This window comes from Struthio camelus, chromosome 8, assembly GCF_040807025.1.
Source record: "Struthio camelus isolate bStrCam1 chromosome 8, bStrCam1.hap1, whole genome shotgun sequence".
Taxonomy (NCBI): domain Eukaryota; kingdom Metazoa; phylum Chordata; class Aves; order Struthioniformes; family Struthionidae; genus Struthio; species Struthio camelus.
In genome coordinates, this window is record NC_090949.1 from 17305436 (window position 1) to 17322722 (window position 17287).

Genomic DNA, 17287 nt, shown 5'->3' on the forward strand with positions numbered 1-17287 from the left:
ACTTCAAACCAGTCGGCAACCCAAAGAGTTAGACCTGCTAAAGGCAGGTCTTAAATTGCTATTGTAAAAAGGTCGACTAGCAGGTTTGATCAGAGCAGGGAGGGCTCGCTAGTTTTACTCTATTAGTGTGATTTCTTCCCCAAATAAATTCTGTTCATGAATTTTATAAGTATTGAATTAGAGGAATCTGGTTTTCAGGGACAGGCATGGCTGCTGGGAACAGTCATATAATAATGTACCCTTATGTTTTAGGCAGAAAAAAGGAACCATTATTCTTTCTGAACATTTCCTTCCTCTTTATATCTTCAGATACTCTGCTTTCTCTAAGGTCATTGCATGAATTTAAGATACACCATTCTGGAAACTAAATTAGCCCTCATTTACTGGGAAGTTGAATGCAGCCAGACTAATGGTGGTGCAAATATAATTGGTTCCCAACATGTGTCAGTGTGTATACTCCTCAAGCCACGGAAAAGATGCATTATGGGACTAATTTTTAAATGTTAATGGATATTGGATGTTTGCCAGACACCCAGCTGTGCACAAAACATTGAGATGGTAAATAGCTCTTGATCTGTTTAGAAACAAATTATAATGGCTGTTTGGATTCCACATGACTGAAGGCATGGTAACCAGCACAGACTCATACACTGACCCTATTAACTGCACGAAGGGGAACGGTCCAATTTTTAAAATCAAAATAAGAGACATAAAATAAGGCTATTAAGATGCCATTTAAATTATTTTCAACTAATATTCAACAAACAAAATCCCAACAACAACCTTTAGCACTTGTTACCACTGCCTTAGCGAGCTAACTTCTCTAAGGGAGTTTTTGGGCTAAGTTTATCCGGTAGGAGGTCAGAAAGAAAACGCTTTCCTCACTCAGTTAATTTGATCTTTGAGCTGTGAGCTGAGTGACCAGCTTACCTGCACTTACAGAGTCAAATCTCTCCCGCTGCACATCAGCAACAGGTCTCGCTGAGGCACACCAGGGCACAAGGCCTCTTCTCATTTGATGTGTCGTTCTCATAATTTCTAACTGAAAGTCTGTGAATATCAGTATTTGCAGGAAATCTACTTGAATTGTCTCACTAGTTGTATTCGTTTGGCTAGCAAAGCCCAGCAGGGAATTTTTTTGATCAGCTTTTGATTACTATACTACAGCATTAGTAAGAAGTATCATTTTTCAGCTGAAAAGTGTCAATTGTCAGCAAGCTTTTCCATAAATAAAGTTGTGCGTTCAGCAGTTTAAGAGCTCTTTCCAGAAACAAATAAGATGTGAATATTACAAAAACAATCTATATGTACTTAAGAGATCCTCCCCTTCTCGGATTTTGCTGTTTTGGGCCTGAAAAATTCAGGAACAAAACCTTCAAGCCCAGGATACGATCAATCCATTTCATGGCAGCAAAGTTTCTCCATAAAAAACACCAAAACAATAGGCAATTCCAAACATAAAGCATCATTTAATCAATAGGGCAGGTACAAGAGTGCCAAAGAACTGACCATGCTTTGTCATTAACTCATAGTCTGTAAACGATACAAAAATTGGATTCCCCAAGTAACTTTACAGTTACGGCTTCATATCTTGAATTTCTACATCTTGGCATCTATTCTGTTTGCTCATTTTTAACTGGGTGCTTCCTGCTAAATTTGGTACCTAATATAGATTGATAGCTGTGATATGGAATACACTGATGTTACACATACTAGGAAAGAAATCTTGAAAATCACTTCTCAGATTTCTTCAAAAGTAATCTTCTCTGTTTTTCTTCTCAAAAGAATGTTGCTTTAGCCAAATATAGAACATCTACGAAAGCAAAATCATCCTGACTATTAAGAAATATGTGTAATTCTGAAAGATACCATCAAAACATGTCAAAGGAGGATTTTTTTTCCCCTAACAGCTCAAGAGCCTTGTTCCATTCTTACAGAGTAAATATAGACTTTGGGAAAATGTTCTCCTTACCACCAATTTCAAGTACTAAAAAGCAATGACACAACATACAAAAACCTCTTCCTCCACTCTACGAACTTGGCTGACAACCATGAGACTAAAAGCAATAAATGTAGGTTCACCTGACTTTCCTTTTAGTCTCTGAACATTTGCAATCAATACTTTCAAGCTTGAGTCTGAACGTTGAGATTTTTTGCATAATAATTTAAGCAAACACTTTCTTCTGCTTTGCAATAAAATCTCAGGAGTTCATAACAAGGGATTTTGTTCCATTTTTCACAAGGCTCTGTTCACTTGTTTGTTTGATTTTGTTTCTGAATTATCTAAAAAAAATCCCCAAGCGCATGTAATCCAGGGCAGGGTTGGGGGTCTGGGCACGCAAACACTGCTGGTGAATCGGGCTCAGACGAGGGAAGCTGGGTTGGCAACTGCGCCTCCAGCGAGCTTTGGGATGGTAGATTTCTGCCTCCGATGGTCTGGCCAAGGGGATGCACTTTGCCGCCAACCTGTGCTTTGTCGAAAGGCAAATCATGACTAGCTATCGCCCTCCTTTGCACTTTTCCAAGGTTAGTCCCACAAGAGCAAAAAGCATGAAAATGAGCTTCCTGCTCATTCCTGCTGCTGGCTGGGGTCTGGAACGGGGTGCATCCGCAGTCACCTGTAAATCACGCTCCTTTATAACCTTATAATATATTCCAGCCTGGCTGCTAGCAGACACACAATCGGGACTCCTTCCTAGTAAATCACCGGTTCAACAACAGGTTTCTGAAAGCATGAGTACTTCAAGGACCAAACTCTAGCTTCAGTTATGCTAGGGTAAATCTGAAACAACTCCACAAACACTAGAGAATTTGTTCTTAATTTTCAGAAGCAAATGAGAACAGAATCAGACCAGCAGCATTCAGGGCTTGAATGACCTACATCCAAAGCAGGTTTTCACAGAGGCAGACTAATTTCATTATAGTACTCTGCAAAATCTTTTACTTGCACAACTTGTTTCCATTTCTTTTTAGTGTAATGAGATTTCATGATGAAAGCCAAATACAATCTAGTATAGCAAAAGTGCATGTTACACTGATCCTAATAAGCCCAATGAAAATCAATAATGCTGCTAGTTTCCCTGAAATCAGCCTACATAAGCTCCAAGCGCCATGTTCTGCCTAAAGCAGAGTATCAGCAGCTTATATTAGACAGATATTTCCTAGCAGGAAATCTGAAAACAACTACACTTGAGAAAAACAAAAAATGACGAGACAGTTGTCCCCTGTCCTTAAACTGCTAGTAAGAAGACAGTTCCTTTCCCTTTCCACCCAGTTAGCAGCTGTTATTGACAACTGCAGCTTGCAGTAGGGTGAGTCACTAAGCCCCAACTCCTCTTTCCTCTTTAAAAAAAGAACAGTCTTGTCCATCCATTTGCTGAACAAGGACGAGAAATTTTGCTCGGAGAGAAGTTGTCCCATATCCACTGGCATAGAAATGAGGATTATAATAAAACAGAAAAAAAAGTCAAGCATACTATATCAAGGAGAGATATTAAAAATTCAGGCAACCTGCTGCAATCAACTTTGAAAATATGCATATATCTTCTGTCATGTTTCAGTCCTTTAGCTCTTAGCTTGCCCTGCACTCAGTGCTGGGTAATACTGAGGTAAGAGGGGTAAAGAGGGCAGTTTGGAAAGCGAAAACAAGAACACACAAACATGGGAGCATGGAAACAGCCAGTTTACCTATATGTTCTGTCACATAGAGTATATCTGACAGCAATAGCCATAATTATGTAGGTTTTTATACTGCATGTATTTCAAATAAAATTCTTCTTTGAAGTTTGCCTCATCTGAAATAAGCTAATAAATGTAGAAAGCTTAAAATATAATTTCCATTGCGTTAGTTAGCTATTTTCTTTTTTCTTTTTTCTTTTTTTTTTGTTAGCATAAGAAAATGTTTCTCTGTAATGATCTACCTTATGAATGACCTGGGGAAATAATTTCAGGTTTCTTTAAAATGCAACCATTTATTTCTTACTGGGGAGTTCAATTTCATTAAAAGTTATGGAGTGAACAGCAGTATGGCTATTTGCAGTACTGGGTAGCCAAAGGTGCATAGTTATTTCCAGTTTACTATTAAAACAATATTTAAATAATTCAGCATGCATTTGCTTAATTCTTTTCATAATGATGTACTATTAACAACTTGACAGATTTGGAAGAGTGAGGTATTGGACGAATTTTTCGAATTAGGAAGTTCTTACAGGAGCAAATGTAAGCATGAGCCTTTATTTTTGTATAACGTCTGTATTATAAGGTCTTCCCTCAGGACAAGAACACATTGAATTTTTGCAAGTGTATAACTTCATGTAAAGTAGCATATTTGTATTTATTTACCAAATGTAACTAGGGCATTTCTGAATAAAATGATCTTCTATACAGATCCCACATATGTAACATATAAAAATACATGCTATGGGTTATATTGGAAATGCAGCTGCCCCTTTGGGAGGGGGATGGGGCAAGGCTCATTCTGGCTAGTTCTGGGGGTGTAGCGGCTTATGCCCGCACATCACAGGTGTACAGTACTGTTGCTATGGAGACTGGCTCAAATGAGCAGGAAATTTCGTTTTGATAAAGTTATGTTCTTGGGCGGAGGGAGAGGGACTCTATATTCAGCATCACACATGGCATTTTTTAATGTTTGAGACACATGCTCCGTAAATAACCACACACTTTAAAAAGGAGCCACATTTTCCCCTAGTGGCATTAGCACCTGTAAATAACAATGTGGAGCTGGGTTACATAATTGGGAATGTCCCTATAACGTGAATCTGCCTCTTTTTTTCTGCTTAGAACATCGCAGACGGAAACAACAGCTCATCGGCACAACGTACACAAGCGCTGGCAGCAACTCCAAGGCAAACACTGACCAAGCTGGGCACTTCTCTCCGCACTTGCTCTTCAAGGAATAAACAGCCTACCGCTGGCTGGAAAAAACAGCTAGGGCTTGTTGAACTGAAAAGTGGACGATTAATATCCAGGGAAGTGTCTCATTAACTTTAGGTTGTGTAAAACTGTTAGTATTTGTTAATGTAAGAAATTAAAATTCTTCAGAATGGAAGGTCTTTCTGACTCAATCAATCAAAGCAATGTTTTGAAAATAACAAAATGAAACGTTCTCACTTTTTCCAGCCCCCCACACACCAGGATTTTATCAACTCTAACAACTCACCAAGACTGACAGAAATTGCCAAACATTTCCACCGACCAGAATCTGCATTTTTCAGGGGAAGCAGGATTTGCCTGGAAGATGTCACCCAGCGGTACTCAGTAAGGACAAAGACAATTATCACCGGCTTGAGAACCGCTGAAGCAGCTGCCTCTTCTGTTCCTTCCATCCCAGCTCTCAGTAGCACCTTCTGTCCCCCCCGGGTAGCTGCAGGACGATTTCCCTCCCCGTCCCAGGCACCCCCTATTTCCCGCTGGCTAGCACATCCCAGGCCCTCTCGCGGCGACCACTGCATACGCGAACTGGCACACCGCTTTCTTTTCCCTGGCAGGTTTGCTCATGGCTGGAAGGGGAGGTGTTCAGACACCAAACTAGCGGAGAGTGACAGAAGCAGCCAGATGAGCCGCCAGGCACCTGCACGCGAGTGCAAGGGACTCCAGCGGTTTGCCAAAGGCAGCGATGAGCTACACGACCGCAACTTCTGCCCACGCAGCAGGAGCAAGAGGAGCTCTCCGAGCTGTGCTGAGTACATTGTTCATGTGAATAACTGGCCATTGCTTTCATCCAGAGCCACCACAAGTCCTACAGACCTCACCATACTCCTGTGCCTTCTACTTGCAGGTGGAGCAAAATCTAGTATCTGTGGGAAAAAACAGCATAGGTGAGTTGGGACTGACTGGGGCCTGGATGTAACACAGGAATAAAACAGAATTGCAATATAGCTAGCTGCTCTAGGCCGGGGCTCACACGTGTTGTGTGAGGATGGAGCAAGCTGAAGGACTTGGGAAGCAAAAGAGACCAGCTCTCCTCCGCAGGTGAACATCTCCAAAGGAGAAAAGCTCTTAGCTTGTTTGGCAAACAAGGGTTAGGATATACCTTTGTTTTGTTTTAAAGTCCTGACATTTCGAAGGCTCCTAGCTTAATGTGCGTCTAGTGCCCTTATGATGGATAAAGCTAAGATTTTTTTTGGACCATGACATTTTTTTCTGCACTACTTTATAATAGAAATAATGTAAATAGTAAAGGGTTGATTACTACTCCCAGACTTTGCTCCATGATTGAAAGTACAGACTATTAAGCCTGTTACCTGAAAGCCACCTTTCCTTACCCTAACTAGTGTTTCACTCAGAGCAGCCATGCTGAGATCAATTGGGTTTCTGGTGTATATTAAACACTACCCATTGTTATGAAGGGTTGTTGGCAAAATCGAGCCCTTGACTATCACATGTCTTTTCCCAAACTATATCTTAACTTCCATAAATAACTGATGAGGTGGAATCTCCTTTTGCACCTCAGTGTTGTGCTCTTTTATTATAGGAAAAATCTCTTTCGTACGGTAATAACATCACCTGCCACTATAAAACAAAGAGTATTCACTTCTTCCCCATCCCCTCCTGAACAAGCACCTAAAATACAGAAGATAAACAAAAGCCAAAGATGATGAAAAATATCAATAAAGTTACACTGGTAAATTGAAATATTTACTACTGGGGGGGGAAACCTTTCATTAAAATAAAAATACCTGAGACAGTGTCAGGCAGTGCAACAATGAAGATGTCATTACTAAATAGGACTCTTTGGTCCCTTAGCTGTCAATAATTAATACATTATTTACACTTGCACATTCTCATTTCCCAGCCTTCAAGATTTCATTTACACTCTGATCCTGTGCTCAGCAGCAAATTTAACATCATTGTGACCTTCTTCTGTCTGACACTATACACCTATCAAACTGAGAGAGAGAATAGCATCTAATATGTGCATTTATTAAAGCAGAAAGCTTCAGTAACTGGAAGAAGTGACAAATGCCAGTGTTTGCCACAGTAAACTGGAAGAGAAACAAATTGCTCCCAAAGAAAAATCAATTAAGAAGCCATCTTAATAATACTGTTTGTGGGAGCCTCAACATTTGCATGTTTTAGGGAAATATAGCTGAAGTGTTTCTAATTAAAACCCAAAGGAATTAGCAAACTTACAAAAGCCATAACACAAACTGAAGACAACCTTATGCTATAGATGCACCATTTTGACTACGTGAAATTAAAATATTCTGTTAAGTTGAAACAGCATTTTTCTCATGATGCAAAGGAGATGCATCCATTATATATTCCCAGGAGAAACAATGTCAGATGGTCATATGAGATGTAAATTGCCGTTACATCACAGTGTACATAAATGTGCATATTTATTTAGTATAAGAATATGCAAATTATCAGCATAAAATTTAACATATGTTAAAATTGTGTTCTGTAAGCAAGGATTGCCAGAACATAGCTGACTGGGGTAACCCTTTTGAAGTCAGTGCCAATTTTCATATTAGAGGTAATTTTTCTGTTTCAAAAGACAAGCATTATGCATCTATACTGGCCCACTGAGGACAGACCCTGGATGATCTTGACATGGGAAATCTTTCACAGAAATTTGGTTCTCAGGCTCTCAAGAAATTTTTCTCTTGACTTCAGCAGATTTTGGAGCATGCCCTCAGCGCAGTCAGAAAGTATCAGGAGTAAGAGCAATAGTCTTTGTCCAAAAAAGGAGATAACCCGAGATATTTTTCAACATGCAGGCATTACACTAAACCATTAAACAAAAAACTCAAAGAAGCTATGCTGTCTTTTTCGACCGTGCAAGATTTATGGTCATCATCTAGGAAACCCTCTTCCACATCTATAGCAATCTAGTGCTCTCTTAATTGCTCACAACTTTTCAGAAAGGGCCTGTATTCTCCTAGCCAAGCAGGCCCTTACTGCAGCTGAAAGTTGCCCAAACTTCACATCGGGGTTACATTAGGCAGAACAGACTATTTGTACAGTATCACAGCTCAGGATTAACCACACCATTGACTCTCTAGGTCTTTCCGAGCACCTCTACTGAATGATCACGCCAGGTCTTGCACTTCTCTTTGGTGGCGATGGCATCCTTGTCAATCATACGGAGGCCTGGTTGGATTTGGCCAGTTCTTCACAGGAGCTGTAACCAGAGGGAAAACACAGAGACACTGGACAGCACCATCTGTTTATCCAAAAAGAACACACCAGTCAGAGGGAGAAGGGTTGAAGTGATGGGATCACATTGTCTGAACCAAGGCTCGGCTCCGCTCTGTGTTCAGGCACTGCTGACACGGAAACCCACCTGAGACTAACTTAACCCTTAGACAGGCTATGCATAAGCAATACAATAACCAGTCCAACATTGTCATACCCTCTAACTCATAAACTTTCTCATGAACTACCATTACAACGATAACCAACTTCCCTTTTCTTCATGTATAGTCAGCACTCACATATCATTATCAAAGCTATGTAAAGCAAGGAGATATGCATTAAGGACATTAGCACAACCACTCCAAAGTTAATACCACATCAATTGATTTCACGTTCCAGCATATACTGACTCCTATTTCTATAGCCCTGTCTCTTCTTTGTTGTCAGCTGATGATCTCCATCCAGTTGGCACTGGAGTGGGTACACGTTGTTTTTGCACCCTTGGTGCCTGCTGCATCCTGCTGTTCCTCTCTCTCTTCAAAACCAGCTTGATTCTAACTCTAATTGTTACAATGCCATAAAGATTAGTTAATACTCAACAAAAAGGAGTTCATACATTATTTTGCACACTGAGAAATTAGTATCATTTGCTGCAAATAAAAATTTCCAGGATTAATTCTTGCATGCCAGTTCTTAGCCAGGAGCACAATATATTGGTTGAATTGTGTTTTCTTGTTAGCAATAGAGATTTTATAACAGAAGTCCTGGCACAGTCTTTATGATGGAAGAGCAAACAGTATTGCATCCACTCTGCCATAAAAAGTAATCATTTCTGGAAGACTACAGCAGAGTAAAAATTCCAGGCTGTGGACTGGATTCAAATTGGTGAGTACCCAAAATGTGTCCAAATGCCACTCAGTAGCAGCAAGACCTGTTCTGAATTCCCAAGCTATTACACGAAAGTAGTGTTTATGAGACATGCCGGACTGATGGCATCTGCATGCAGATTCTTTTTTCCTCACCATACAACAAGAACACATGGAAATCAGATTGTAAATTTGCCTCCACTGTCCGTTTCTGTAAATCACTGCTTGACAAGTGCTGTGCCAGCTTTAAAGGCATAAGAAAATTATTTGTTCACTCAGCTAATTGTTCTCCATGTCTACTTACTCTCATTTTGATCATTATCAGAAATATGAATGAGTAAGAGTTATGAGCTTTGTAATAGAAATCATTTGGAAAAAAAAATTGGTGGATTAACAAAAAGGGGAAAATTTAGCTCTTCTTCCACCACTGTGCACCCTTGCTTTTGCTTTCTCAAATGATGACCTAAAAATCAGCTCAACAAGAAAGCAACTGGCAGAGCCTGCGTCTGACTAGTAAGCCCTTTTGTCTTCCACTTTTCCTGTCAAGAAGTTAGGCATGCACAACATTTGGTAGGAAAAAATCAGATGCAATGTTTGCTTCTACTATGGCAAAATCATCCAGAACTTCTCTAGAATATATTTGTCAAAGGTGAGAGACTGAAAAGCGTATGATAATCAGCCCTGTGACTTCTCAAGTTCCTGTTCCCATATGGACAAAAAAGAACAGACCAGAAAAGGTTTTTTGTTTTTTGTTTTTTTTTTTTAAATCATCAGCATTTCATCACCAGGCTCAAAAGCACCAGCATTCTCCATGCAATGAGGAGGACGCGTCTACTCTGTTCTTCCTGTTTCCTAAACATTTTTATTTTCCATAGGTGCACGCAGAGGAAACCCTCTGATTTCAGACACTGGCCCAAGCTATCCCGTACAAACACACCCGCAGAACGGGGCAGCAAGATCATCCTTTGGGTTTTGTCTCAAAGAGGTGAACGGCAGAACTGAGAGTGCAGCCTTCACAGGTCAGCTAACCTTCACTTTCTCACACTACTCTGGCCTCTCTCCACCAGGACGGCAAGGGCAAGATAATCGCTGGCAAGTGGGGTTTACTGAGGACTGATGTTAGGAGAAGGAGGACTGTCTTGTGGTGCTAGCGTTAGACTGCTGCACTGAAGGGTGAGTTAACACAGTGACACGGCAGCGTTGCTAATCAGCCTTAGCTCCAACCAACTCTCAGATTCTTAGGCTCAAAGCAGGAGATAAGACCCCAGATGCTTTTGAGGACACAGGCCATACTACCTCTGTTTCTTTTTCATACTGACATTTTCAACTAGTTCTGTTTCTATTACATGTCATAGATGACTTCATTGTGTTATTTGGATGAGAGATTCACTAATGTGGGAGAAGTACTGACAAAAAATGGGTGTAAGGACCATACAATCAGTACAAAGCATGATTGAAAGGAGTAAAAGACAAGAATAGAGGAGCCATTTAAAAAAGGGAGGGAAACAAACCATTGATGAAAACAGAAAGACTAAGGAAACTAGAGGTAGGAATGGGAGAGGGCGACCAGGAGGCAACGGACAGTCAAGGCCGACAACCTGCTCTTATCGTGGCCCCGGGAGCCAGTGCTGACAAAGCCCCATGAGTGCAGCTCTGAGCATGTGCTGGTGACTTCTGACGACGGGGCTGGATATATTAGCTCAAGATCAGTGCCTTCCTAACATGGCTACATTACCATGATTTCCAGACTGAAGGTGGCTAGCTCAGAGCATGGGTGGGCTGCACGCATAGCAATTTTTTGCTCCTGTTCACACAGAATACACAAATACACTCTCATACTAACTGTAAAAATACAAAGTCATTCTAAAAGAGATGTGGCATGAAAATACCACAATGAAGTGTGCACGTACACAGCTAAAGTTTTATATATTTAATTAAGTAGAGATGTAAACAGATGTAACTAGTAAAAGAGAACGTATATTAATGCCCTTCACCATAGCACAGGAATTTTTGAGTTTTTTTATATTGTATCTTAAAGATGAGACAGAACCAGCTTTGGTTTTATATGGTCAGGCTTGGTGGTTTTGCTAGTTTTGGATCATAGCTGCTGACACATTAAGAAAATACAATTTGGCTGCGTCAGCCCACACCGTGTGCAGGTCTGTTGTGTGCGGTGGGTGTGGATAAGGATCACAACACAAAATGTGAACTGTGTGTAAAACCCCGTAACTTACCTCCAGAAGAGGCGTTTGTGTAAATTACATTAAAGCCCTTACTCTTGTTTGCTGATAAATTTATAGACATTAGCATCAAGGTAGCAATCAAGAATTCATCAGCTTTACTTTTTTATACCCTGTTAGTCTCTGATAACTTCTCTCTTCAAGTGACATACTGTAACATTGTGCAGTATTAAATGATATGCACAAATAAGTACCTAATGGTAGATTTAAAGACGTTGCAGCAGTCCAAGTTCTTTCATTTTCCTGATTGTAACGGCATTTGCATAATGTATGAATTCAAACATTATTGCTGTTAAATAATGCATAAATATTCTCCCATGCTGAAATACATCTATTTCCTCTCCATGAATTATTTTGAATGTATCATTCAGTTGTTGTTCTATTTAAAAATGTAGTTAGAACTCTGCATATATCAGTATTATGACTGGAAAAAGTATCATCACAAGTAGTTGGCTAACACTCCAAACTGTAAATGAAGTATACATTATTAAATGGGCCATCTCCTTCCTTCTTCAGAAAGCATTATCACCAGGATACAATATTTAGTATTTCGGAAATGTCAGAAAGAAATGTAGGTACATACTTGATTGTCTGCCAAGTCTTAGAAAAGAAAAAAATAACATTTTGCTCCCCAACCTGAAGGGAATATGAACATGGTCATATATTAAAAAAGAGATAAATCTGTAAGAGGTGATTGTGTGAGTCCTTGAATAGCTCTTTGTGAAACTAAGCACCATCAACACCCATTGACTTCCAAACCCATATCCCCCAGGCGATGGGCCCTTTTATTTATATTTGATTTTATAAAATGCGCCATCTAACAAACTCTTAGATAAATCCTGTCAACACTGTCAAAGAAGTCAGTTACATCAATGACAGATGACAGGATGAACAAAAGGACTTCAAGATTCAAGCATCTAAACTTGAGTACAAAAAATTTTAACTCAGTGCACAACACTTAACAATAAAAATGTCAAAATGAGAATAACATAGAAGCTAGGTCCCTCCTGGGTCTACAGCCAAGCTTAAACGGTCAAAGAAATTGAAGAATCTCATATAACCCCAAGGACTCAACAATATCTTACAGGCTTACTTAGAAATGTGCAAATGTACAGGTCTGCCTACCTCATCCTAGTGCCTTTTTCCCCTGCTTATGCTACTGCAACATCTTTGTTATGAAATATCTTCTTTTTGCAATTAGAGCGTTCAAAATAAGATTTAAGTATCAACTTCTAATTGCACTGCCTCAGTTTCGTGTCCCCCCCCCCCACCTCCCCCCCCCCCCAAAAAAAAATTGGTTACTTTTTTTTTTGGAAATACTTTTTACTTACCATGTAGACATGACTTAGTGTTTCAATTTGGATCCTCACTTGCTGGATTCTCTTGTCTCAGTCAATTTTCCATTTGCTGAAGGTAGGAAATAATCAAGTCTCCGATAAACATCATCTTTTTTTAAAGTGTGTCATCTTTTATGATTTGTCATTATAATGCTAAAATGTGCCTATTCCATCAGTGCCATCACTATTACTTTAGCCATGTAACCCCCCCCCCCACACACATATATATACATGTGCAAAGAGACTATTTACTTTGTCAAATAGATTTTCTGTCACTGCGCCTCCCTTTTTTCCCTTAGTGCTGTTGATGGTATAGTGGAAATGCACTTTTAAAACCTAATAAACTGATCCAGCAATAAAATGAACACATTTTACTTACACTTACTTAAAGTGATTCTGCATAAACTGAGGAACTGAAATGGATTTGATCAACTTGAAACTACTGAAAGTAAAACACAGAAAATATGCCACCTTATTCTTAAATTCAATACACTTGCTAACCCAAATAAAATGGACTGTGGAAAAGCTTGTTGGTTTCTAATGCATAGACATCTCTAAAGAAATAGTTGCTGCACAAATCCTTCACCATGAACAAAATCTTTGATCTACACAACTGATTATTCCTCCACAGCCATCAGCATATAGTCAAAATATACCAGTTTTACTTAGCAAAGATGTTGCTATTTTTGGAGCTGAGCTGGGATAGAAAAAGATCCCACACAAAAGAACTCATAATACCCACTCTAATACTGCCTAGTGAGGCTTATTCTTAACTTTCCCCTGAATTTTGATTATTTTCTCCCTACAGAGGCAGGGTTTTCCAAATCACTTCATAGCTAGAATTCATATTACTGCAGCAAGGTCCCGCGGGCAGTCCATGCCTAGAAACTCTCAAGTAACTGAATACTGGTTAACTTTACTCAGACCATCAATTACCACAGCGAGTGCTAATTTTTCAAATGCAGTCATCTGCAATGTGGGCCACTTTTTCTTGGGAAGAAATATCCACGAGATGCAACTAAGCTGGGACACTTTTTTTTTTTTTAAATCAATTTGAACAGGTTTAATCATGCAGATTCCCAATTTACAATTAGAGAAAGGTTGAAAAGACAAACTGGCTGCCAAGAGCAAAACTATCCTACAAGGTATCTGTTGAATTTCAGCACTTTTCATAAGTCACAAAGAAAGGACTAGGCAGGTGGAAAGAAACACACTGTAGTTAAAAACACCTTTGTTTAATTCACAAATGAATTAATGAAGTATGAAACTCACCTCATTATCTTGTGGATACGCTGTCAGGAACAGAGGATGTATAGTTTATAACAGTGACAAAAAAGAGCCGTGGTGTACATTTGAAACTCTACTTCCCATGGGTCCCTTGCTTTGATTTCTGCCTTTAATACCGATAAGAAGTGACAGTAGTTGGATAAAATAATCAAAACTGGAGTTGAAGAGCTTATAAACCCCCTGACACCTCGGTAAACCAAAAGCCAATACAAACCTTAAAAAAAATCATATCCTTTTGGACTCTGAATGGCCACATGGAGCAGAACCGACACACACTCAGAGAGCTAGAAGTTACCTCCTGATTTATTTTACTCTCATTTCATAAATTTTAAATAAAAAATAAATGCTAAATTCTACATGGAGAAATAAAATCCTTTATAATCTTTTAGACAGTTGCTGCCAGCTCTCAAGAGAGCTTTATGCCTGTTGCTAAATGCCTACAAATCAATATTTAATATTCTGGAAGATGAAGTCTTAATTATCCATCTCTCCTTTAAGCATCAAACCCACTTTCAATGAGAATACAACCGTTCACTGGCTGATGGACTGACTACTGCTTATTAGCACATCCTTTTCTGTAGGTCTGAGAGAGAGAGAGAGAGAGATTTCCAGTCACTTTTCTTGTTTGCAAAGATAGTATTCATTTCACCTACCTTTACCTATCTAGAAGTTGATCTCAGCTAAGTCACTGAAACTCTTACCACAGCCAATGGCACCTCAACGGCACAACTCGGCACATCAGACTTAACCACTTCTCCCAGGGCAGAGCTGCCCGTTTCTCCCCGTAGATGAGAGGGGGAGCCTAGGCAAGTAGCCTAAACCAGGCATCAAACACTTAACAGCCAAGACTAGGCAAGGGGGAAATGGCTAATTTATGAAATCACTGAAGTACAGTTGAAAATAGAGGAGGATTGTCCTTTAATATCTGAATTTGCAGTCCAGGCAAATCTTAATGTAGAATATGGTTAGTTTTGAAAGCGAGAAAACTATTAAATGTGTGCTAAATAGCTCAGAAGGCCAAATTTTCAAAGATATTTAAGCGATTAAGAATTCCAGCACCTCAGCGTTTCAACATCCCATAGGTAACTATTCACATTTAAAATCTTACTCTGAGTACTTCTAGGAAGAGATTTGCTTACTTTCTATTTAATGGAAGTTGAGAGAAGGTGCAAGCACGGAATCCAGCACGCTCCGGATCAGGAGTCTTTGAAAGCGAGTTATAAGACAAACTCTTTTACTTGCAATACCCACTTTTCAATTCAATATCACCAAACATGAAGATTTTTAGCAGAGGCCAAAACCAGCGTCCACTGAAATTAATAGAAGTCTTTTAGTTGATTGCTGTGGAATCTAGCCAAGCCCCAGGAGCAGAAAATCACTGCAAAACTTAAAAAAAAAAAAAAAATATATATATATATATATATATATATTCCAATTAAGTGGAGATTTTGACACTGGACCAATGTGTTCAAATAGACCTGACAAAAACAAATGGATTTTTCTAATAGATGCTTCTATTTTAGAAAGCCTCTTATCTTCTCCTTTGCTCCTTACACTTGATCCTGTACTGAAGTCCTGAATTGGATTTGCAGTATCACATTTATTTCTCTGGCAACTGATTTTGGGGTCACGGGCACAAGAACTATGACTTCACTGCAGAAGATGGGTCCGAAATGAGAGAGAGAGAATCATTTTTAAATAAATCACAAATGTCTTTCAATGGTGAATGCAACATAGAAAATAAAAAGCTTAATTCATACTTTGTAAATTCAGGGTACAGCATAAAGGCAACACTTTTGCTCTAGAAAGCACAAGAATGAGCATGCTGTACCAGAGTAAAGGTTTATGAATGCTATATCGCTCCTCCGACAGTGACCAGCATTTGATTCTTACTGAAAGAGTTTAAGGATAGAAAAGGCAATGATAGTGCATTCCCTTTGCTGTTAAACACTCTAGGTCCTGCCGATCAGCGCGTTCCCCTCACAAGATACATATTCTTATACTAATTTCAAAAAATACCAGAAGTTGCGCTGTTTGCATAGTAAACGTCCATGCAGTCCAAACACTTAATGTTCAGGTAAAAAATAAAAACCTCTACGGAACGATAACGAGGCCACAGCAATCAGTTTTTTATGCCACTAAATCAAATGCAGGCCTTTCTGCATCAGAGTACGTGTGAGAATACATATCCTTCTGAATCAGCAATGATGTGCGTGACTATTTCTTGTTATGCAAAGACTTAGCAGAGAGTCTGGCTATGAGAAAGGAAATCTCAAGTGCCAGTACAAACCAGAGCAGTGACATGGAGAAATCTTCATCTGATCACTGGATTTGAATCTTTAGGGTATAAAGAGGCACAGCTGTCTCCGTTATTCCAGTCCTGCTTCACCCATTGAGCTGCCTGAGGAACACACTAATACTCTATTTTGTTCTGAGCAACATGTATTTATAGTGGAAACCTCTTAATAAGGTAATAAATGCCCACCAGTGAACCTCAGTTGCAAGTAAGGGGAAACAATAACAGCATTATTTCAGATAGCATCACAAGTTGAGACTGGCTATTAGACTCCAATCCCCTAGTCCAACACTTAACCACATACTTAATTCAGTCCACAACCACTTGGAGCGTTTGCATAACACGAAACAGCGTGCTGTGCTCATCTGACTCTTCCCATGAGCGTCTCCCTTCAGGTCACCCTCCCCAGTGACCTAGACCCCCCTGCAGGTCCTGCTCGGTTCATAGCTTTCACTTCTCCACTGCCCCTTTAAGCAGCTGCCTCTCATCCCAGCCCAACCAGCACTTCACTTTCAACTTTAATAAAACAAACCCTTACTCAGGCCACTAACATAGCATTGTAGTGGGCCTGGTGCACGTTACCCAGCCGAGTGCAGCTCCCACCCACCGTGAGCGGGAGGTGACCACTGCACCCGCCTCTCCTGCCACGTGCTAAGGGGGTGTAGGTGCACAGGCAAACAGCGGGCAGGTGCAAGTGGCTGCCCAGACATGGCTGGGCTCTGCAGCAAGCACAGGGACATGGGAAGGGGACCAGGGAGAAGCCCCATGGCAGGTGGTTACCACAGATCTGCTGGCATGGGGTATCCTTTGAAAGGATGCCCCCTTGGCAAGATGACTCCATGATCAAAAAGCCTCTGAGAAGTATCCTCACAGGGGAGCAAGGTGGGAGAGTAGGGCCCTCAGGGCATGGTGCCTTCAAAGAAATCACAGAGCAGCCCAGCAGCTTGCAACCTTCTCAGGAAAGGGATGGTTTCCTTTAACAGTGTCATGACATGCACACCTTTTTCCTCATGTCAGCCATATTTATGGTGGCTTTAGATAAGCGGAGAGTATATCTGCGATGTAACACACTGACAATTCTTATTTCTTTGAGCGGTTTTG

At 40.1% G+C, this 17287-nt stretch overlaps 1 protein-coding gene across 1 annotated transcript in view; it reads right to left on the bottom strand.

Annotated features, from left to right (window-relative positions):
• The window catches only part of LOC104151280 (uncharacterized), a 66560-nt gene that overhangs the window by 18393 nt on the left and 30880 nt on the right, over positions 1-17287 (bottom strand). Inside the window, exon 7 of the mRNA XM_068952376.1 lies at positions 12598-12673. The gene's annotated coding sequence lies outside the window, so the exon portion shown is untranslated. The remainder of the gene's footprint in view (positions 1-12597; positions 12674-17287) is intronic.